At 36.3% G+C, this 25,838-nt stretch overlaps 1 long non-coding RNA gene across 1 annotated transcript; it reads left to right on the plus strand.

Moving 5' to 3' along the window:
• The first annotated feature begins 531 nt into the window (after positions 1-531).
• Positions 532-7,424, plus strand: LOC123939710. Its single transcript, XR_006817957.1, has 3 exons — positions 532-598; positions 2,859-2,919; positions 6,432-7,424. It is a non-coding gene; the product is annotated as an uncharacterized LOC123939710 (long non-coding RNA).
• Positions 7,425-25,838: the final 18,414 nt, after the last annotated feature.

Below are 25,838 nucleotides of genomic sequence, written 5' to 3' on the forward strand. Positions count from 1 at the left end.
AGAAATCATTAAATACTAACATAGTTCATTCTGTTGTCTGGAAGCTTTAGTCATTAGAAAATTCTATCTAATGTCAGGATCAAATTATAGCCTTACATAAACCCAATGATCCTAGTTCAGGGTGTTTACAATACAAAAAAAAAAAAAAAACCTCGTTTTCTTTGTTCAAGATTAACTGTGCAGACAATGTAGGACAGTAAGGCTCAGAACTGAAGTTGTGTTCCCTTGTGTTTTAATAGAGAGGACTCTGGATACTTTGCTTATATTTGTGCAGCCCAATAGCTACAAATTGTTGACTCAAAGTAGGTTTCTTATTAACCTAGCAGTCAGAGTTTTCTGAAAATGACATCAACATTGCGAGCATTACTGTGCAAAGTAACATGATTAGCTCTACGGTACTAGAAGAAGAAAAAACATAAGCACAAGCAGGCTGAAAGGAAAAGGGAGAAGCAGACTCCCCCGCTGAACCAGGAGACGAATGCAGGACTTGATCCCCAGACTCTGGGATCATGACCTGAGCTGAAGGTAGATCCTTAACTGACTGAGCCGTCCAGGTACCCTGAAAGAACATCCTTCAAAAGCCCATGATGAAAGCAAGGTATAGTGCTACATAGAGCCTCTAAGCCACATGAAAGTTGTTGTAACATGCTCAACTCTGAGCCATGGTTGAGAGGATAAGGTACCATTACCTGACAGCAAGAAGTTCTGGGAAAGTTTAAAGCAAATGGGAAAATATGGATGTGAATTTCCAGCCTTTCATTCTACTATCCAATAATTATTTTCTATACATACTAAGCACTATAATTAGAACTTTTAATATATGCAATGCTGTTTAATTAATTTCATTTAATTCTCACAGCAATCATGCATTCTAAAGATGAGGTAAAACGAGAGAGTTGATATTCACGTATTTAAACTTTAACTTTCCCAAGACTCCATAGCTAAAAAGCAGTAGTGCTGAGTTTTCAAAGTTCAAAGTTAATTATATTGTGCCACAGCTGGAATAATTCCATGAATTTAAACACAGCATTGTATATATACTATCATACTTTCTATTTACACACACACACACACACACACACACACACACACACACACTCCACTCTTTAGGATACACAGAAAACATCAAAGCAACAAAGGTGTATTTTCTCATCTTGACTATTGTCTAAACTTTGTACCTGATCTCCTTGCCCACAGTAGCTCCTTCTAATACATCCCATACACTCTGGCAAGATTGATCTTTCCAGAGCACAGGTCTGATTATAACTATTCGCTGCTTAAACAAAACATTGTTTTGTTATAAAACAAATTAAACAAATAAACTCACTGGATCATTTTGCCTTTAGAAAAAAATCCAGATTCCATTGATGAGCAAATCAACTGTGCTGTTCTTCAATCTGGCCCGACCCAGGCTTGCATTGTCCTTCACCACATCGCTCCTTTTCCTCTAGAACCCATCCAAACAGAGCTCCTCGGTGTCCACCAAGCACAGTATCTGCCTCGTGTCTTGCGCATGCCATGCCGCGAGCGCTGGTGCCGCTGTTGCAATCCTTCGCACCCGTGCTGCACGCAATTTCCCTGGTTGTCCTGTTTCCATGATCCCATTTGGAAGGAATTATTTCCTCCTCTCTGCTCTCACATCACTTTAATTTATATTCCTATCACAACACGGGTTTCATTCTGCTTTGTAAGCTCCACAAGGTCGAAGAATACTTAAAAGTGAGACAGTAAACTAGATACCAGAAGTTTAAAGAAAAACGAGTTTTGATCCTGCTCTCTGGGGGCTCACAGTCTGGTGTGAGCAAGACTCTTCATCCTTTCTCTCTCCTCCCGGCAGGACAACTCATTTTATCTGACTATTTGTCTTTACTTCTGTGATATTCTGCAATTGCACCACAATGTGTCTAAATGCTTATTCATTTTTATTTATCTTTCTCGGGTCTTGTTGGGGGAGGTTCCTGTCTCAGCCTAAAGACTCAGGCACTTCTTCAATTCTGAAAATTCTCGGTTGCTATCTCTTCAAAGATTCTTTCCAAATTCTCTCTATGCTCACTTCTCAGCGACACTATTAAACATCAGGTGTGCTTTTTCATTCTGTCACCCAGGGATCTTTATTTGTTTTCTACATTTTCTATTTCATTCACATCCGTATAGGGAGTCATCTCCCCACATCTAAGTTGCAGGTCACTAAGTCTGTGTTTGAAGCAGAATATAATCAGCCTTCGTTTTCTATCCAGTATTAATAATTATTTTTTGTGTGTGTATTAATGGGGGCAGTAGTCCTTTTTGCATGTAATGGAATTATATCTAATTTTTATTCATATCTATTTCACTAGTTCCTACTTTGTCAAATTTCCTCTATTTTTTGCCTTCTCTGAAATGATTAAATATTGAAAAATATTTTTCCTCTTTTTGATTCTCAGTTATATCTTGTACCTTTCTTGTTTTGAGTTTTTTTTCCTAGAAAGTACAGCATACATTCTTCTTCCCCCCCTTTTTTTAATATATAATGTATTATTTGTTTCAGGGGTACAGATCTGTGATTCATCAGTCTTACACAATTCACAGGATACATTCTTAACAAGGTCTAACAATAAAAGATAATTTTAACCTCTTTCCATCTGTAACAAGGACCTTAAGAGCGCTTTATTTCTCTTTCTCCCAACTGCATTGTATACCCTCATTTTAACTCTCAATTTATTTAAATCTAATCACATATTACATTTACTATTTTAAGTAGTCACTATAATATTTGCTGTTTTAAATAGCTAAATACTATCATGTTTACAGTAAATGTTGTGTCATCTTGAATAATTCCAATGCCATACCTTTTTCCCCCTCCCCATTGTGGGCACTAGAACCTGACCACCAATTCCCTGGACTTGTATTTTGATCTGAACAGTTCGTGAGTACTACTAGGTATGTTCATATTTACCAAAATACTTTGAGAGGTTTTTGTTGTTGTTGCTAATTCTTAATCCTGAATATTTCATTTATTTTTTAAAATATTTTATTTATTTATTTGAGAGAGAGAGCCTGAGAGGGGAGAAGGTCAGAGGGAAAAGCAAACTCCCCACAGAGCTGGGATCCTGATGCGGGACTTGATCCCGAAACTCCAAGATCATGACCTGAGCTAAAGGCAGTGGCTTAACCAACTGAGCCACTCAGGCATCCCTGAAGATTTTATATTTTATTACTGAGCCCAAGGTTGTATCAAAAAGATATAAGATAGTGTCAAGAATTTCTTTCTAAATGTGAGTAAAAGGAGCCCCAGCAGCATATTTAACATGTGGCTCCTGCTTTTGTTTGTAATTGTTTGTAAGATACTTTTGAACTACTGTTCTATTCAAGCTAAAAAATAAAAAAAAATTAAGAACACATTATGCACACCTTTGTAGTGAAATAAATGTAAAACCGCCCACTACTGGCCATTTTCATCCTGCATGCGGGGAAATCTTCAAGAATATTTGTGATATTGGCCATCTAAATGAATAAAAAGTGAAGAGTACTTATTACTTTAGATGCTTATTTCTTGAGGTGAGAAAAAGATACCCTATAAAGTGCTCAAAACTGAAAAAGAAAAATAATAAAGACACCAAGAAAATCCCAGAGATACAAATACAAAAATGTTATGGACAAACCAGGAAAAAGGAAACAAAGTTTCCTCTTCTTCAGTAATTATCTCAAGCAGATCTAAATAAGTTTGTTTGCATATAACTGTGATAGCCTTGGATTATGTGTCTGGGTACTTAAATTACATCAGTAATGTAAAAAAAAACACATTGTTTCATCATGGATTGGGTAGACACAAGATTCTCAAATTGAAGTAGTTGAGAAAAGAGATGAAAACAAAAATATGAGAAAAGTGTTATCCCAGAAACCCTACCTATCTGGGAAAAAAGCCCACATTGCACTAATCTTGGCAGTCCATTTTTTTTTTCCCTCACACAGGTAAAGGGCTGATTTGTGTAAGACCAACCCAGCATATTCTATAATGTCAGTAAGCTGATGGATAATAGGTCATATGTTTTGTTTGCCTTCTTTAAAAAACAAACAAACAAACAACAAAACTGGATTATTTGATCATATTTAAAAACATAGAAGATTCCAGTAAAATGATTTAACATTGTCTTTAAAAATGAGAAAATGTGGCAACACTAGACCAGCAATCCTCTATAGCAACTGTCCCTTAGAGCTAATTCTAACCCTTTAAGAAAGGCCATGTGCTCTCCAGGGGACCCAGTGTCATGACATCTTATTGGGTAAGTATTTGAGGTTACAACTCCTAATGTAATCACATGGGGCAAAATCAGGACCGGCGTTACAATGGTTTGATATACCTTTCAATACAGGAAATTCCTATAGCAGAGGGGGCTGTTGTAGAAGACAATATTTTCATAACCTCACAACAGCCACAAAAAGATGTGTTCCCTTGCCTTTTCTCCAACCTGGCATCTGCTGGTCCACAGATCCTTTCAGTAACTTTCTACTCTTTCACCAGGTCATGAGAGACTTTGCAGGCAATATGCCATGAAACACCAGGTTACCACCTCAGGCTCATCTGCTTATCCTCCTCTTACTAATACTGATACCTCCACATTATTCCTCTAACTCTGAGCCAACAGATATTAGATTCTCTGCTACCTTTATGTATATTTTTAAATTCTTCCTATCTAGCTACAAGGGAAGTACTGCAGGGAGGTAATGTTCCAGGTGTTTGACCTCCTCATCTAGTTCTGCTCCATTTTTTTTTTCATACCCCAATGAGGGTAGAAATGGCAGACCACCTCAGTCTTTCTCCTGACATAAGGTTTCCATTTCTGTATATTTTTTTCTTCCTAGGACACCAAGTCTCAGGGTTCAGCATCAACAGTAACTCTTTACTATTGAAATCCTCAAGTATGCCTGAGTTTGGAAATAGGATTATATGGTGCTTTAAGAGCCCCCCTCCCCAATTTGCCTCCATTGCAGTGCTTGTATTTAAATTATTCCAAGGACACAGAATGAATTGAAACTTCATGCAGGTATCCAGGCCAGTAACACACTATAATAAATGAATAAAAAATGAGCTGTGAAGATGGGTCATGTATCATTATGTAGTTCACTAGAATCTAAGTTCACTTTCAAAATCTCTTAAAGATTTTTGGAATTACTGCCATTTCAATATCTAAACTCATTCCAACTCCATGTTGAAATTAAATATCTAAGAAATGTTAAAAAATCAGTGATGTATTAAAAATGACAGTAACTGTTGGACACATTCTCTGTTTACCACTTTCTCTTTTATATGATCTATTCAGCTATGTGCTGCTAGCATACAATGAGTCCTATGAACACTATTTATTCCAAATACTTTAAAAGGATATTTATCCAACAAAATAATAAAGGTCCCATAAAATGTTGGGCATCAAGCTTAATACATAAAATCCAAGCACTGCCTTGAATTTACTTCTTGATGTCATCTAATGTCCAAAGAATGAAGTAAACATCCAGTGTATTTATGAAATTTTGTGTGTTCATAATATTTTAGTTATAAATTATTAAATTTGGCCATAAAATTCTGACAGTTGTCAATAGTTTCTAAATTTATTAGTTACCTCAAAGCTAGCACAGCCAATTCCAGTTGTTGATTAACTGTCCATTAAGACAAGTTTCCATTGATATTTTCTGTATCAGGAGGACTGATTATTCAATAAGATAGAGGGGTGTGATGTGGTAGGCTGCCTGATTGAGTATGCATTGTTTATATAATGTTCTAGTAAGTGCTCCAAACATTAAACCCCCTCCCCTCATAGATTATTTTTACCACAAATATTTGCTGAAATCAACAGTATTTTACATGAAGATATAAGATACAACCACAGGACATAGGGCCTTTACATAAAAGTGAAGATTTATTTCAGTTCACTCTGAATCTAGGTGTTTTCTTCCCCCTAAAAGAAACATAACATTTTGTAGCTTTTTCCTATGCTGCACTAAAGCAGCTAACTTACAAATAGCAGATTTAGAAGCAAGTAAGTTCTTATAGCCTTTGGTGGAATACTATTTTGAGATATTAAGATTTTGAAGTTTCCTGCTTATTTGCACTCAAAAGCCATTCAAAGCTCCCTTTTCAATCTCTTTTCAATTATCTTCCTCTTTTTTAAAGTCTAAAAAATAAGAATGTTCCTTTCTTTTGCTCTCCTGAAGTTAAGCATGACCATGTAACCAACCCTCTTTTGGATAATGAGATGCAAAAAGTTTCTGGACTAGTTTTTAAGAAAGGTGGTTTTGTTGTTGTTGTTGTTGTTGTTGTTGTTGTTTATTTTTTGTTTGGTTGGTTGGTTTTGTTTTACATTTTAAAATGTTCTACATTTTAAATTTGTACAAAATTGTTAGAATGCCTTTGTTAGTTCACCTCTCAATGTTTTGCTTTTTTCCTTCCTTGATAGGAGATGTGAGGCTGGGAGTGTGGCAAGCATACTGTGACCATGAAATGAAGACAACATACTGATGGTAGTTCCGCGAGAGGTCCTGAAAAGCCAAGTGAGGGCTTAGACTGTGTATAAGGGCTGTTTGGATGCTTTCTCTCTTGAATCAGGAACTACCAACGTATGCTCAGCACACCTTGCCACCATGGAATCCGTAACTGAGTCTTGACTGGGGTTTCTTATATTCTGTTGGCCACATAACCATATTCTTGTTATGTAACCAGACCCAGTGGTGACGCTCCAGGGGTTTCACCAAGAACAGATTAAAGTTATCAGTCTATTGTTATTATTAAACAATGCTGATAAACTGGTAAAAACCATCCTCAAATTTCTTGGGCACATGGTTACCAAATGATGGTATTAATAAATATGTTTCATGCTTTGACCATGAGTCAGTACAAGTATTTCACTAATATAGCTCAGGCCAATTCTGGGTCTGCTGGAATTGACTCTTATAGCATAGTAAATAACATCTTAATTAACCAAAAACTAACAAAAAATAAAGAAAAGCTTATGAACTGTTAATCACTATACAAATACAATGAATTATATAAAGTAATGCTTGCTTTGCACTGTTCCAGTGCAAGTAATAAAGGGCAATGACACTTTACTAATATTCATAAGTTTCAGTTACTGTAGTACCATGCAAAGTAAGGACTGCCTATAGTATGATTATAAAGTTAAAAAGCTGATTTCTGTAAGCCATGCAATAAAATTAATTTCATTAATTCTGATTATATATTATAGTAATGTGAAAGGGTTAGTTAAAATTACCAAGTGTTATAGCTTGACCTTTGACTTAATCATGAAATTATTGTTTGTAGGCCAGGAACATACAGACGAAGTTGATCAGTTACTATTAAATATTAATTTCATCCTCTATAACATCCTTGTTATCTACAAGACAATAATCTGATCATGACTGGGGGAAAATGTATTTAAAGCACTGGGAATATGGAGGCATTCAATAAATGTTAATTACAGGGATGACATCACAACTATGCAGTCACATAGGTCCCAGGCTCAGAATGGTCCAGTATTTGGTTTATTGCTCTGCTATCACTATCTTGAAAATCTTAATCATCTATGAACTTTGAACTTGTGTCTTTAAATGATGTTCTAATAGAACAATGAGCTATAAAGCATACATATGCCCTCTCTACCAGAGACATGGGGTGTTGGTGATGCCCTATGAGCACAGAATTCTGGTGGACCTAAGATACATGGGAATGTAGCAAGACTCAAAGTATGTACAAGATAAATGTACTATGTCTACAACTAAGGGCGACACTAATGACCCTAAGAAACCATGCTTTCTAATCAAACCAAATCTTGATTTGAATGAAGAAAGAAATTAATTGTGTTTTAAGACACATAGATGACCAAAATACTCTACCATATCCTTTCTTACTTACGTTGTTTCCCTGTACAAGCCAATCACCCTAAAAATAATGACATAAAAGAAAAGGGAAAGATCGGAAACCCATAGTTCCTTCCAGTTTCAGTCATCCCTACTCATCAGTAAGCTGGAAGTAGAGTGTGTTGATAGGATGTGGAAGAATCAAGAAGTAATATAAAAACATTTGAGTTAGCTTTGTGCAGCATGTCACTGCCCTAGCAAGAATGAAATACTTAATGCACAAACTATAAACTACAAATTGTATAATTTCAATGAATTCTACATTCAATTTCAATACTCTTATATTGGCATTAAAATTGGCATTGTGTGAAATATAGATGTACAGTAAAATGCAGATGAAAAATATAAATTTTTAATTTCTCTTTACTTAGAATGAAAAAAATATCACATTAAAAAATATGTATGATAAGTCAGGAGAAAAACTCTGGGAGAAAGGAAAATGACAGTACTTTTAATGACAACTTCACTCCCTGCTTTTTGAAAACACTTTCATTTGGCATTCAGCACTGTAAACTATGTAGCAAACCTGTAACTAATATTATTATAGCAAGTGTTCTTGAAAAAATAGCTACCTCATGCTGTTGGTGAAGGAGTATTTGGATTCTTACAAATACACAGATCAAAAGACATCATTCATTCTATCCACGTATCTTTTATTTATTTCTTGAGGGAAATTGAAAAATGGAATATAAAAGGAAATAGTGAATATCAACCCAACTAAAGTTCTGAAAGAAAAGTCTGCATTAGGAAATGTCAATAGTTTACTTTGTAACCAAACCTGAAAGGTGGGTACTGGCTAGCAAGTACATTCTGGGAAATGGCAACATTGGTGATTTCGGGTTTCCTTGGTAATAGGTCTTTCTTTTCAGATACATTGTCTTTGTAAAGGCAGAGATGAAAGGCTTGGGAGCTATTTCCTCATTCTGTTGCCATCAACTTTTTTATGGTACTAGTAATTTGGAGGTCAGATGTGAAATGATAGTAAAGCAATATTCCAGAGTTGGAGAAAAATTACTGTGAAAACATGGTTGAAGATATTACTTAATATATGCCCAGTATAGATTTAAGAATTCAAATACTATATTTCTGCTCAAAGCCTTTTTTAAGAAAAAAAATAATATTTGAATGCGGTTTTTATCTTTATAAAACACTAATAATCTTGTGTAGATAATTTTTTTCTTTACATGGAAAAAATCTTAAAGTATAATCAGTAATTATTGTATTCTCTTCAATTATTTTAATAAGTCACTGAATCTTAATTTGTCACTTTTAAAAAATGTATGTATGTATGTTTACAAATGTGTATATATACATATATGTGTATATATATATGTGTGTGTGTATTTATAGATAGATGATAGATAGATAGATAGATAAATATAGATAGATAGATATGCAGGGATAGCTTGGCATTTGGGCCAGAAAATGTAGAAGATGCAGGTAGTCTGGGGAAAATCTTACTGACAACATTTTGTCCTCGGAATGACTATCTAAGACCTTGAAACAGGTTACTGGGTTCAGAGAAAGAGGGAGCTTAATACAATATCTTTCTGTCAAATGAATGGAGCTTTTAAAAAGTACTCATATGATAGATGGGATATATAAGCTTCTGAGAACTGAAATGATCAATCAATCAAAAACAAAAGTAACTCAACTCTCAAGAAATGTAGTTACACAAATACTGAAAGAGAAATTGAATATGAACAATTTTTCATTCCAAGCTCATTCTTCAATGTCATGAAGTTCTTTTAGCAATAACACTGATTTTTCTTTCAACCATGAAGACAGAATCCTCTAAAAGATGAGGAAAAGATACTTGCCTAGTTTTATAAAGATATTTCAGACAAAAACTACTTAAAGTCCATTGTGTCTTCTTTATGTGTTAAGGAAAATGGTATGATTTTCCAATTTACAATATTTGAGGTAAAACACCTAATGCATAAAATATGAGTGTGTTGACAACACATGTTTACTTTTCTTTCCTTCCTCTCTTCCTTTCCTTTTTTTCATTTTTCCTCCCTCCCTCCCCTTTTTCCTGCCTTTTTTCTTTCCTCCTTTATTTGAACACAGGGGTGCAGATATCTCTTTGAATAGTAATTTCATTATGTTAAGACATATACCCAGAAGTAGGATTCTGGATCATATGGTAGTTCTATTTTTAAGTACTTCTGGTGGACAATTTTTGTTGTTGTTGTTGCAATTCCAAAAAACTGCCACCAATTTCACCGTATTTTGCTATCACACAGAGTTGGTTGCCAGCTATTATCATTTATAGAATATAGTACATGTACCACCAGAGGCATTGAAGCCTACAGCATCTCTATCATCATCAACTAATACTAAAGCATAGAAGATACTTTTCATTACATTCAGGAAAAGGGAGAATTTCCCCGACAGCCTGCTTTCTTAATACTCTAAATCAAATAAAGAGACGGGAAAAAGAAAGAAAGAGAGAAACACAAAGGGAAAGCCATGGAAGATGAAGATAGAGATTGGAGTGATGCATCTACAAGGCAAGTAGCACCAAGGATTGTAGAAACTTCAAGAAATTAGGCAAGAGACGTGGAACAGATTTTCCCACAGAGCCTCCAGAAGGAACCAATCCTGCCAACACTTTGATTTTGACTTCTGAACTCGAGAACTATAAAAGAATAAATGCCTGTTATTTTAAGGTTTGTGGTAATTTGTTACAGCAGCCCTAGAAAACTAATACATTAGGCATGTTAGCCTTGCTAAACTCTTTCAAGACAATTATTTTCATTGGCTCACAAAAGCCACTTAGGGCACATATTATTGTCATTACTTTATAGGTAAGAAAGCAGAAACTAGTGGTATGTTGACATTCCTAAGATAGAAGATGAGATAGTGAGATAGTGAGACCTAATTCACTACAGTTTTCTAGCTATCCATGATCATTCATTCACTCAGCAAATATTACCAATTCCATCCTTTGTTCCAGATATTGTGCTTTTGCTGGGAAGAGATAAGAATGAGGATAGACTCCTTTCTGTCTACTTGCTTATAGCCTATGTCATGACATACAGAAAATAATGTAAGTTTTTTTTTAAAAGATTTTATTTATTTATTTGACAGAGAGAGATCACAAGTAGGCAGAGAGTCAGGCATAGATAGGAGGAAGCATGCTCTCTGCTCAGCAGAGAGCCTGATGCAGGGCTCAATACCAGGACCCCAGGACCATGACCTGAGCCGAAGGCAGAGACCCCAACACACTGAGCCACCCAGGCACACTAATGTAGCTTTGTAGAGCTCTAAAGTCATTAAGAAGATACCAGTCAGTAGGGAGCAGCAGTGTGGAGGTGGGGGTTGGGACTATGCCTTCAGTATACCAGGATTAAGACAAAGATATAGAAAAAAGGTATAAACTAATTTAGGTTTAACAATGATTATTATTTGTAAAATGCTTCAAAGGTTTTAAAATCTTTCACATAATGATCTTATAATAAGTGAACAGCAGTGTAATTAAGTGAGTTGTTCAAAGTGGAATATGGTAAATTGGTAAAGTTATGAACTGAACTTGTGTTCATTTCTTTATTTTAGTATATTATACCAAACTTCCAGGAAATTCCACATAGTAAATAACTTACATTTCCTTTATTTTCTTTTCCATATTAATATCACTAGAATGTTGTATCTCATGTTAGCATTAATCATAATTATACTTAAATAGTTATGTACTTTGTTTCTGTAGTAAGATTCAATTCATAATTATGTTATATTTAATTAGCAAGTTTCTTTAGTTTTTCTCAGATGGTATAGTTCCCCAGACGTTTTCCTTTCTTTCATTGGTTTAACAAATTTTTTAGGAATGTGAGCATTTATTTTGTAAGGTGTCTTCCATTTGGGCTTGTCTGATATTTACTCAACATTAGATTTATGTGTATTTTGGGAGAAATACTACACTGTAATACTGTATATATCTCAGTGCATCATATCAGGAGACACATAGTAATCAGCACACCTATTGTCACCGAGATCTTGGTTCGCAAAAACTATTCTCCACTAAAATGAACCATGGCTCCTTGGAGAAATGCCTAATTTCAGAGCTGGGTCTGGAAATATTCAGAGTAACTCTGGAACAATTTGTTATGCCAGAAGCTAAGGGAGTTCTTAAATAATCATGACTACAAGCCAAGAGAACACAAAATCCAGTTTTAACAAGCTTTCACTGGAAAAATCTGTGAAAGTTTGAGGATTAAATTAAGGAATAATAATAATAATGAGTTATAAACTATTGATTAAAATAAGAATCCAAGAATCTATTACAAATACATAAATAAGAAAACAAAAATGTTCTTTTAAAATGATACATGTAGAATTTTTTAATAAAAATTATGGGGTCTGAGAATTTGTCAGATTTATTTGTGACTTGTACCTAGCAACTAATAGTGACCAGCACACAGTAAGTACTCAAACATAACTATTCACTATGTAAATGACTATGTAAATGACACTAAGTAAATAAATAAATGAGTGAACAGATGAGCAATAGATTCTTGGCATGATTTTATTTTTGAAGAATACTGTGACCTTGACCAAAATATCTTATATTTTTAGGTCAAATTTGCCCATGCGCAAAATAATGGCTGATGACAATGTTAACATTTGAAAGCATGATCCTAGATCAGGTATTCCTTCTAAACTTTTGAGTCTGTATAAACCAGCAAGGGTTTCTCCTGCAGGTACTTCATGGCATGCCAAAAGTGTTCCCTGGGACTTTCTGTTATTGGAGTAAGATATTCAAGACACAAAGAAATGTTGAGCAACACTTTCTGCAATGTTTATTTAGGCATGATAGATGGACACCTGTTTCTGTGATTCATTGTTACATTTTTTGTTACATTGAAAATCTGCTTGGTATTTACATATTTTATACTGATTGTTAAGTTCTGAATTCATACAAGTTTGACCAAAAAAAGATTTATATCTCATTACTTTCTTCATGCAAAAAGCTGGGCTATAATTAAAGTCACTTATAATTAAGGATTTAGGATAACAGGAAACAGTACAAGTGGGGACATTCAAAGCCATAAAATATATTCATCTGAGGAACAGTTTTGCTAATCATTTTATAATTATGCTACCTTCCACATTGCAAACCATTAAAAAACTCCACATATTTTGTAAAAATTCTATCTCCCTTTATATTTTACCCAATATTAGAGAGTGAGAAGCTGAATCATTGTACGGATCATTACAAAAAGGAAAACTTGTAAGTTAAATTTCCAAGGAAACAAAGAAAATCAAGGTTGAAGAGATGATACATATTATTAGTAAGGAATCTTTGGATAGAAAAGGCCAAAAACCAAATTTAATCTATCTTAAACCAAAATAAAAGTTTATTGTAAAAGTAGTGAGATATTTCATAGAATTCGTGGAATAGAATGCAGCTGGTTTATGGGTCTTTGAAACAGGTGACTCCTACTAATTGAATATGAGACATATTTTGCACCTTGGGAATTCTCTCTCTGTTTCTCTGTCTCTGTCTTCTCCTTGCCTCTGTTATTTAAAATAGGAAACATGATCACTGCCACAATTTCTGAATTTTAAATCTTACAAACACCAGGTTGTTACCCCTCAGCAGGATGTGACTTGGAGAGCAAAGACATGGTATACAGAATGACTTCACATTCTCTGTTTGGATGGAGAAGAGTAGAGAACTGTCCAAAAAATGTATTCTGTATACTAGCAATTATTGAGGGCACACGATTCCAGGTGCTTTATGTCCCAGTTATTATCCACATTGTCAAATGAAGAAATAAAAGCTCTGGGAAAGGACATAAACTGCTCATGGCACTTGGTGAGTGGTGGAACCATCATTTGAACTCACATTTATTTGACTCTAAACGAATGTTCCTGTCTTTGCTCAAGTTAAATAAAAATCAGTCATGTTTTTGGGGTGCCTGGGTGGCTCAGTTGGTTAAACATCTGACTCTTGATTTTGGCTCAGATCCTGATCTTGGGATCATGAGATGGAGACCCATATTAGACTCCTGGCTCAGCGGGGATTGTGCTTGAGATTCTCTCTCCCCTCTCCCTCTACCCTCCACCCTTTGAAATAAATAAATAAATCTCTTTAAAAGGTTGGTCATGTTTTTATTAATAGACAAATTAAGAAAGGACTAATAGACATTTAGAGAACAGAGAAATAAGAGATTATAAGGAGCATGGAAACTGATACTGGGATTCATGTTCTGGCCATAATAAAGTAACAGGGACTAGATTTAAATTTCACACTGTAAAAAAATATAGAGAACTGGATAAAATATATAAAATACAGTTTTTAAACAATAGACAACAGACAGCACAGAATTGTAGTCTTTGAGAGAAAGAAAACAAATAAAAGTAAGCACTCTGTCATATAAACTTCCAGATCATAGAGCAGGGAGAGTGTATTAGAATTTTTGGGAGAAACAGAACCAATAGCACGTGGCTAGATGATAAATAGATAGATATATGAAAAGAGATTTATTTTAAGGAATTGACTTATGCATTATGGAGATTGGCAAGCCCCAAATCTGCAGAGTGTAAGCAGGATTTGAAGCCCAAAATAGGGCCAAACAGAGCCAATGTTGCAATTCAAGTCCTCAGGCTGAGAATTCCTTCTTGATGAGGAAGACCTGTCTTTTCTTTAATCAAATCCTCAGCTGATTAGATAAGGGTCATCCACATTATAGAAGGCAATCTGCTTTATTCAGAGTCCAGCAATTTAAAAGCTAATGCAAGACAAAACTATAAACTCTCAGAAGATAAAATAGCAACAGGCTTTGGTTTTGGAAATATCTTTTTAGATACAATGCCAAAGGCACAATCCATGAAAGAAAGAATTGATAAGCCTGACTTCATTAAAATGAAAATTTTCCACACTGTTGAAGACATCACTAGGAATGAAAAGACAAGATATGGACTGGGAGAGAATATCTGCAAAAAAACATATCTGATAGAGTACCATTGTCCAAAACATACTAAGAACTTTTAAAACTCAACAGTTAAGAAAAAAACCTGAGTGAAAAAAATGAGCCATAGACCTTAACAGACACCTCACCAAAGAAGATAAACAGAGGACAAATAAGCATATGAAAATATGCTCCATATCAAATATTATTAGGGAAATGTAAATTAAAACAAATGAGATAGATATTTCTACATACCTATTAGAATGGCCAGATCCAGAACACTGACAACACAAAATGCTGGTGAGAATATGCAGCGTTGGGAACTATCATTCATTGGTGGTGGGAATTAAAAAATAGCACAGCCGCTTTGGAAGACAGGTTAGCAGTTTCTTACAAAATTAAACATTCTCTTACTCTACAATCCATCAATTGCACTCTTTCTATCTCCCTAAAAGAGTAAAAACTTATGTCCACAAAAAAACCTTAAATATGGATATTTATTGCAGCTTTATACATAATTGCCCAAACTGAAAGCAACTAAGATGTCCTTCAGTAGGTGAATGGATGAATAAACTGTAGCACATCCAGACAATAGAATATTTTTAGCATTATAAAATAATTATTTATTAAGCCATAAAAAGACATAGAAGAGCCATAATGCATATTGCTAAATGGAAGAAGTCAATATGAAAGGTTACATATGGATGATACTCTGGCAAAACTATGGATACAGTAAAAAGTTTATTCATTCCCATGAGATAGGGTGAGGGAGGGATAAGGAAGCAGAGTACAGAGTCGTTTCCTGACTTGTTAATTTTATCCATTCTGACTCGTTTGAGGTGGTATTTCATTATGGTTTTGATTTGTGTTTCCCTTATGTTGAGTGATATTGAGCATTTTTTCATGTATCTGTTGGCCATTTGGATGTCTTCTTTTCAGAAGTGTCTGTTCACATCTTCTGCCCATTTCTTGATTAGGGTATTTGTTCTTTAGGTGTTGAGTTTGATATGTTCTTTATAGTTTTTGGATATTAGCTCTTTATCTGATAAGACATTTGTAAATATCTTCTCCCATTCTGTCAGTTGTCTTTTGGTTTTGTCAACTGTTTCCTTTGCTGGGCAAAAGCTTTTTATCTTGACAAATTCCTAATAGTTCATTTTTGCTTTTGTTTCCCTTGCCTTTAGAAATGAGTCCAGCAAGAAGCTGCTGTGACTGAGGTCAAAGAGGTTGATGCTTATGTTCTCCTCTAGGATTTTGATGGATTCATGTCTAACATTTAGGTCTTTCAACCATTTTGAGTCTATTTTTTTGTATGGTGTAAGGAAATGGTCCAGTTTCATCTTCTGCATGTGGCTGTGTCCAATTTCCTCAACACCATTTGTAGAAAAGACTGTCTTTTTTTTTTTTTTAAGATTTTATTTATTTATTTGACAGAGAGAGAGATCACAAGTAGGCAGAGAAGCAGGAAGAGAGAGAGGAGGAAGCAGGCTCCCTGCGGACCAGAGAGCCTGATGCGGGGCTCGATCCCAGGACCCTGAGATCATGACCTAAGCCGAAGGCAGCGGCTTAATCCACTGAGCCACCCAGGCACCCCAAGACTGTCATTTTTCCAGTGGTTATTTTTTCCTGCTTTGTCAAAAATTAGTTGACCATAGAGTTGAGGGTCTATTCTATTCCATTGATTTATGTGTCTGTTTTTGTGCCAGTACCAAACTGTCTGGCCGATTCCAGCTTTGTAGTATAACTTGAAGTCCAGAATTGTCATGCCACCAGCTTTAGTTTTCTTTTTCAACACTCTTTTGACTATTCAGGATCTTTTCTGTTCTATACAAATTTCAGGATTCTTTGTTCCAGCTCTATGAAAAAAGTTGATGTTATTTTGATAGGGATTACACTGAATGTATAGATTGCTCTAGGTAGCATAGACATTTTTTTTAAAGATTTTATTTATTTATTTGACAGAGAGAGATCACAAGTAGGCAGAGAGGCAGGCAGAGAGAGTGAGAGGGAAGCAGGCTCCCTGCCGAGCAGAGAGCCGATGTGGGACTCGATCCCAGGACCCTGAGATCATGACCTGAGCCGAAGGCAGCGGCTTAAACCACTGAGCCACCCAGGCACCCCTAGCATAGATATTTTAACAATATTTCTTTTTCCAATCCATGAGCATGGGATGGTCTTCCATTTCTTTATGTCTTCCTCAATTTATTTAATGAATGTTCTATAGTTTTCTGAGTACAGATTCTTTACATTTTTGGTTAGGTTTATTCCTAGGTATCTCATGGTTTGCATGCACTTATAAGTGGAATTGACTCCTTAATATCTCTATCTTCTGTTTCATTGTTAGCGTATAGAAACACAACTAATTTCAGTGCACTGATTTCATACCCTGTCATTTTGCTGAATTTCTGTATGAGTTCCAGCAATGTGGGGGTAGAGTATTTTCCCACATAGAGTATCATGTCATCTGCAAAGAGTGAGAGTTTGACTTCTTTGCTTATTCATATGCCTTTTATTTTTTTTCTGTTGTCTGATTGCTGAGGCTTTGTTGAACAACATATGTTCAACAACAGTGTTGAGACAACTGTAGTGAGAGTGGACATACCTGCCACCTTCCTGACCTTAGGGGAAAAACTCTCAGTTTTTCTCCATTGAAAATGATATTCACAGGGTGCCTGGGTTGCTCAGTCAGTTAAGCATCTGCCTTCAGCTCAGGTCATGATCTCAGAGTCCTGGGATCAAGCCCTGCATCAGGCTCCCTGCTCAGTGGAGAATCTGTTTCTCTCTCTCCCTGTGCAACTCCCCCTACTTATGTTCTTTTGCTCTCTCTTTCTCTCTCTCTCTTTCTCTGTCAAATTAATAGATAAAATCTTAAAAAAATAAAAGAAAATATTTGCAGTGGGTTTTTCATATATGACTTTTATGATATTGAAGTATGTCCCCTCTATCCCTATTATCAAGGGAGGATGCTGTACTTTGTCAAAAACTTTATCTGCATCTATTGAGAGGATCTTAAAAATGTAGTAGTCAAACTAATTCCTTCCCTTCGTCCCTCAATCAGCTTCCATGCACTACATAAACAAAGTCAAGATATCTGTCCTTCAAATCTCATATGTTGGAATTTTACTCATCCTTTAATGTCTGACAAAGACACTCTTCTTATTAAAAAATTTCTCAACTTAATCAGAAATATGATTATCACAATTTGATAATTATTCTTGTACACTGATTTTCTTTGACAAATTTATTAGACACTTGAGAATAGAGACTAAGTTCTATGCATACATTTATGTCATATCTTTTAGATTCAGTAGTTACTCAACAACGTGCATTGACTCAACAGTAGCAGAATTTTCAAGTTCCATGGAAAATTCACCAAGAGAGACCATATTCTAGGCCATAAAGTAAACTTCAACATATTTCAGATACTGGGAAGTTTTAGAGTATGTTCTCTGAACATAATGGAATGACACTAGAAATCAGTAACAGAAAGACAACTGGAAAATCTTTACACTGAGAAATGCCTAATAAGCCTTGGGTCAAGGAAGAAATGTCAGGAGAAATAAAACATATAGAGAAAGGAATGAAAATGAAAATACAACATACCAAATATATGAAATGCAACTAAAGCCTCAAATCAATGATCTGTTTCTACCTTAAAAAAAAAAAAGAAAAGAAAAACCTAAAGCAAGAAAAAGGAAGAAAACAATAAAGATGCAAACAGAAATCAATACAACTGAAAACAGAAAACCAATAGAGAAAATCAATAAACAAGATACTCATTCCTTGGAGAGATGAAGGAGAATACAATAAAATTGATAAAGCTATATTCAGACTGGCAAAGAAAAAAAAAACTAGCAAAGACATTATCAAGAATAAGACAAAAACAAAAACAAAATAAAAAATAACAACTAGGGCGCCTGAGTGGCTCAGTGGATTAAGCCACTGCCTTCGACTGAGGTCATGATTTCAGGGTCCTGGGATTGAGCCCCGCATCAGGCTCTCTGCTCTGCAGGGAGCCCGCTTCCTCCTCTCTGCCTGCCTCTCTGCCTACTTGTGATCTCTCTCTCTGTCAAATAAATAAATAAAATCTTTAAAAAAAAAACAACTAAAAAAGAATGAGGCAAGAGACATCACTATAGATCTTATAGCATTAAAAAGGTAATAAGAAAGATGGGGAGTCAAGATGGCAGAGAAGTAGCAGGCTGAGACTACATCTGATAGCAGGAGATCAGCTCGATAGCTTATCTAAACATTGCAAACACCTACAAATCCAATGGGAGATCAAAGGGAAGAACAGCAATTCTAGAAACAGGAAATCAACCACTTTCGGAAAGGTAGGACTGGCGGAGAAGTGAATCCAAAGTGACGAGAAGATAGACCACGGGGGGAGGGGCCGGTTCCCAGCAAGCGGCAGAGCAACGGAGCACAAAATCAGGACTTTTAAAAGTCTGTTCCACTGAGGGACATTGCTCCAGAGGCTAAACGGGGGTGAAGCCCACGCGGGGTCAGTGTGGCCCCAGGTCCCGCAGGGTCACAGAAGGGTCAGGGGTGTCTGAGTGTCGCAGAGCTCGCAGGTATTAGAACGGAGAAGTCGGCTACAGAGACAGAGCCGTGGACTGAATTCTCAGCTCGGGGTTACCTTGAACCGGTCGCAGGCTCGGTGAGCTCGGAGCGCGGCTAGAGGCCGGGAATACGAGAGTGATTGGGCGCTGTTCTCTGGGGGCGCACTGAGGAGTGGGGCCCCGGGCTCTCGGCTCCTCCAGGCCGGAGACTGGGAGGCCGCCATTTTCATTCCTGTCCTCCAGAACTCTACGGAAAGCATTCAAGGAACAAAAGTTCCCAAAAGCGAACCTGAGCGGATTACTTAGTCCGGCCACAGTAAGGGCCGTGCAATTCCGCCTCGGGCAAAGACACTTGAGAGTCACTCCAACAGGCCCCTTCCCCAGAAGATCAACAAAATATCCAGTCAGGACAAAGTTCATCTATCAAGGAAAGCAGGTTCAATACCTAGGACAGCAGCGGAATTCCAGAGGAGGAGAAAGCAAAGCACGGAACTCATGGCTTTCTCCCCATGATTCCTTAATCTTGCGATTAATTCAATTTTTTTTTCAATTTTTTTCTTTCTTTTTTTCTTCTATTAAATTTTTTAAAACTTTTACCCTTTTCTTTTTTAATGTTTTTTGACTAGTTTAGCTAAAATATATATTTTTTCTTTATTTTTTATATTTTTTCTTTATTAGTTTTATTTTTTTTAATTTTTTAATTTTTTTTTCCTGAACCTCTTTTTATCCTCTTCCTCCCCCCCACAATTTGGGGTCTCTTCTGATTTGGGTACAGCGCATTTTTCTGGGGTTTTTGCCACCCTTCTAGTATTTTATTTGATCCTTCATATCCTCTTATCTGGACAAAATGACAAGGCGGAAAAAATCACCACAAACAAAAGAACAAGAGGCAGTACCGAAGGCTGGGGACTTAATCAACATGGACATTGGTAATATGTCAGATCTAGAGTTCAGAATGACGATTCTGAACGTTCTAGCCGGGCTCGAAAAAGGCATGGAAGATATTAAAGAAACACTCTCTGGAGATATAAAAGCACTTTCTGGAGAAATCGAAGAACTAAAATCTAACCAAGTTAAATCAAAAAAGCTATTAATGAGGTGCAATCAAAAATGGAGGCTCTCACTGCTACGATCAATGAGGCAGAAGAAAGAATTAGTGATATAGAAGACCAAATGACAGAGAATAAAGAAGCTGAGCAAAAGAGGGACAAACAGGTACTGGACCACGAGGGGAGAATTCGAGAGATAAGTGACACCATAAGACGAAACAACATTAGAATAACTGGGATTCCAGAGGAAGAAGAAACAGAGAGGGGAGCAGAAGGTCTATTGGAGAGAATTATTGGAGAGAATTTCCCTAATATGGCAAAGGGAACAAGCATCAAAATCCAGGAGGTGCAGAGAACCCCCCTCAAAATCAACAAGAAAAAGCCCACACTCCGTCACCTAATGGTAAAATTTACAAGTCTTAGTGACAAAGAGTAAATCCTGAAAGCAGCCCGGGAAAAGAAGTCTGTAACATACAATGGTAAAAATATTAGATTGGCAGCAGACTTATCCACAGAGACCTGGCAGGCCAGAAAGAGCTGGCATGATATATTCAGAGCACTAAATGAGAAAAACATGCAGCCAAGAATACTACATCCAGCTTGGCTATCATTGAAAATAGAAGGAGAGATCAAAAGCTTCCAGGACAAACAAAAACTGAAAGAATTTGCAAACACCAAACCAGCTCTACAGGAAATATTGAAAGGGGTCCCCTAGCAAAGAGAGAGCCTAAAAGTAGTAGATTAGAAAGGTACAGAGACAATATACAGTAACAGTCACCTTACAGGCAATATAATGGCACTAAATTCATATCTCTCAATAGTTACCCTGAATGTTAATGGGCTAAATGCCCCAATCAAAAGACACAGGGTATTAGAATGGATAAAAAAACAAAACCCATCTATATGTTGCCTACAAGAAACTCATTTTAGATACAAAGACACCGCCAGATTTAAAGTGAGGGGGTAGAAAACAATTTACATGCTAATGGGCATCAGAAGAAAGCTGGAGTGGCAATCCTTCTATCAGATCAATTATATTTTAAGCCAAAGACTATAATAAGAGATGAGGAAGGACACTATATCCTACTCAAAGGGTCTGTCCAACAAGAAGATCTAACAATTTTAAATATCTATACCCCTAATGTGGGAGCAGCCAACTATATAAACCAATTAATAACAAAATCAAAGAAACACATCAATAATAATACAATAATAGTAGGGGACTTGAACACTCCCCTCACTGAAATGGACAGATCATCCAAGCAAAAGATCAGCAAGAAAATAAAGGCCTTAAATGACACACTGGACCAGATGGATTTCACAGATATATTCAGAACATTACATCCCAAAGCAACAGAATGCACATTCTTCTCTAGTGCACATGGAGCATTCTCCAGAATAGATTACATCCTGGGTCACAAATCAGGTCTCAACCAGTATCAAAAGATTAGGATCATTCCCTGCATATTTTCAGACCACAATGCTCTGAAGCTAGAACTCAATCACAAGAGGAAAGCTGGAAAGAACCCAAATACATGGAGACTAAACAGCATCCTTCTAAAGAATGAATGGGTCAACCAGGAAATTAAAGAAGAATTGAAAAAATTCATGGAAACAAGTGATAATGAAAACACAACGGTTCAAAATCTGTGGGACACAGCAAAGGCAGTCCTGAGAGGAAAATAGCGGTACAAGCCTTTCTCAAGAAACAAGAAAGGTCTCAAGTACACAACCTAACCCTACACCTAAAGGAGCTGGGAAAGAACAAGAAAGAAAACCTAAACCCAGCAGGAGAAGAGAAATCATAAAGATCAGAACAGAAATCAATGAAATAGAAACAAAAAAAAACAATAGAAAAAATCAATGAAACTAGGAGCTGGTTCTTTGAAAGAATCAACAAGATTGATAAACCCCTGGCCAGACTTATCAAAAAGAAAAGAGAAAGGACCCAAATAAATAAAATCATGAATGAAAGAGGAGAGGTCACAACTAACACCAAAGAAATACAGACAATTATAAGAACATACTATGAGCAACTCTACGCCAAAAAATCTGACAATCTGGAAGAAATGGATGCATTCCTAGAGACATATAAACTACCACAACTGAACCAGGAAGAAATAGAAAACCTGAACAGGCCCATAACCAGTAAGGAGATTGAAACAGTCATCAAAAATCTCCAAACAAACAAAAGCCCAGGGCCAGACGGCTTCCCAGGGGAATTCTACCAACCATTTAAAGAAGGACTAATTCCTATTCTCCTGAAACTGTTCCAAAAAATAGAAACGGAAGGAAAACTTCCAAACTCATTTTATGAGGCCAGCATCACCTTGATCCCAAAACCAGACAAGGATCCCACCAAAAAAGAGAACTACAGACCAATATCCTTGATGAACACAGATGCAAAAATTCTCACCAAAATACTATCCAATAGGATTCAACAGTACATTAAAAGGATTATTCACCATGACCAAGTGGGATTTATTCCAGGGCTGCAAGGTTGGTTCAACATCCGCAAATCAGTCAATATGATACAACACATTAATAAAAGAAAGAACAAGAACCATATGATACTCTCAATAGATGCTGAAAAAGCATTTGACAAAATACAGCATCCCCTCCTGATCAAAACTCTTCAAAGTGTAGGGATAGAGGGCACATACCTCAATATTATCAAAGCCATCTATGAAAAATCCACTGCAAATATCATTCTCAATGGAGAAAAACTGAAAGCTTTTCCATTAAGGTCAGGAACACGGCAGGGATGTCCATTATCACCACTGCTATTCAACATAGTACTAGAAGTCCTAGCCTCAGCAATCAAACAACAAAAGGAAATTAAAGGCACCCAAATCGGCAAAGAAGAAGTCAAACTATCACTCTTCGCAGATGATATGATACTATATGTGGAAAACCCAAAAGACTCCACTCCAAAACTGCTAGAACTTGTACAGGAATTCAGTAAAGTGTCAGGATATAAAATCAATGCACAGAAATCAATTGCATTTCTGTACACCAACAACAAGACAGAAGAAAGAGAAATTAAGGAGTCAATCCCATTTACAGTTGTACCCAAAACTATAAGATACCTAGGAATAAACCTAACCAAAGAGGCTAAGAATCTATATGCAGAAAACTATAAAGTACTCATGAAAGAAATTGAGGAAGACACAAAGAAATGGAAAAATGTTTCATGCTCCTGGATTGGAAGAATAAATATTGTGAAAATGTCTATGCTACCTAAAGCAATCTACACATTTAATGCAATCCCTATCAAAATACCATCCATTTTTTTCAAAGAAATGGAACAAATAATCCTAAAATTTATATGGAACCAGAAAAGACCTTGAATAGCCAAAGGAATATTGAAAAAGAAAGCCAAAGTGGGTGGCATCACAATTCTGGACTTCAAGCTCTATTACAAAGCTGTCATCATCAAGACAGCCTGGTACTGGCACAAAAACAGACACATAGATCAATGGAACAGAATAGAGAGCCCAGAAATCGACCCTCAACTCTATGATCAACTCATCTTCGACAAAGCAGGAAAGAATGTCCAATGGAAAAAAGACAGCCTCTTCAATAAATGGTGCTGGGAAAATTGGACAGCCACATGCAGAAAAATGAAATTGGACCACTTCCTTACACCACACATGAAAATAGACTCAAAATGGATGAAGGACCTCAATGTGAGAAAGGAATCCATCAAAATCCTTGAGGAGAACACAGGCAGCAACCTCTTCGACCTCAGCCACAGCAACATCTTCCTAGGAACATCAGCAAAGACAAGGGAAGCAAGGGCAAAAATGAACTATTGGGATTTCATCAAGATCAAAAGCTTTTGCATGGCAAAGGAAACAGTTAAGAAAACCAAAAGACAACTGACAGAATGGGAGAAGACATTTGCAAGCGACATATCAGATAAAGGGCTAGTATCCAAAATCTATAAGGAACTTAGCAAAATCAACACGCAAAGAACAAACAATCCAATCAAGAAATGGGCAGAGGACATGAACAGACATTTCTACAAAGAAGACATCCAGATGGCCAACAGACATGTGAAAAAGTGCTCCACATCACTCGGCATCAGGGAAATACAAATCAAAACCACAATGAGATATCACCTCACACCAGTCAGAATGACTAAAATTAACAAGTCAGGAAATGAGAGATGCTGGCGAGGATGAGGAGAAAAGGGAACCCTCCTACACTGTGGGTGGGAATACAAGCTGGTGCAACCACTCTGGAAAACAGCATGGAGGTTCCTCAAAATGTTGAAAATAGAACTACCCTATGACCCAGTAATTACACTACTGGGTATTTACCCTAAAGATAAAAACGTAGTGATCCGAAGGGCACGTGCACCCGAATGTTTAAAGCAGCAATGTCTACAATAGCCAAACTATGGAAAGAACCTAGATGTCCATCAACAGATGAATGGATAAAGAAGAGGTGGTATATATACACAATGGAAAACTATGCAGCCATCAAAAGAAATGAAATCTTGCCATTTGCGACGACGTGGATGGAACTAGAGGGTATCACGCTTAGTGAAATAAGTCAATCGAAGAAAGACAACTATGATATGATCTCCCTGATATGAGGATATGGAGATGCAACATGGGGGGTTAGGGGGATAGGAGAAGAATAAATGAAACAAGATGGGATTGGGAGGGAGCCAAACCATAAGTGACTCTTAATTGCACAAAACAAACTGGAGTTTACTGGGGGGAGGTGGGGTTGGGAGGGGGGAGGGGGGTTATAGACATTGGGGAGGGTATGTGCTATGGTGAGTGCTGTGAAGTGTGTAAACCTGGCGATTCACAGACCTGTACCCCTGGGGATAAAAATACATTACATGTTTATAAAAAATAAGAAATAAAATATATATATGTAAAGATGATAAGAAAATACTACAGTTCTGCATTCATAAATTCAATTTAAAGGAAATAAATGAGTATCAAAAACCTAAGAATGACTAATTACCAATAAAGATGAAATGGTCAACTTAAAATTTTCCATTACCTTTAACAAAGTTGAACATGCAATTTAAACAAGTTCTGAAAATACAACACAAAACAAAACAGAACAAAAAAACCCCAAAACAAAAACAAAAAATAAAAACAAAACCAGACGTTTCACTGACGATTTCTACCAGCTATTTAAAGAATTGACACAAATTTTACACACTCTCTTTCAAAATATAAAAAAGGAGAGAATATTTTTCAACACATTGTATGAAACTAGTATTAATAAGATACCAAAAGCAGGCAAGGATAGTACAAAATAATACAAAAAGAAGAAGAAGAAGAAAAAAAGTACACACCAATAACTCTAATGAACTTAGGCATAAAACTGTCAGCAAAATATTAGAAAATTGAATCCAGCTATGTATAAAAAGAAACACCCATCATTACCAACTT

Source organism: Meles meles, chromosome 4, assembly GCF_922984935.1.
Source record: "Meles meles chromosome 4, mMelMel3.1 paternal haplotype, whole genome shotgun sequence".
Taxonomy (NCBI): domain Eukaryota; kingdom Metazoa; phylum Chordata; class Mammalia; order Carnivora; family Mustelidae; genus Meles; species Meles meles.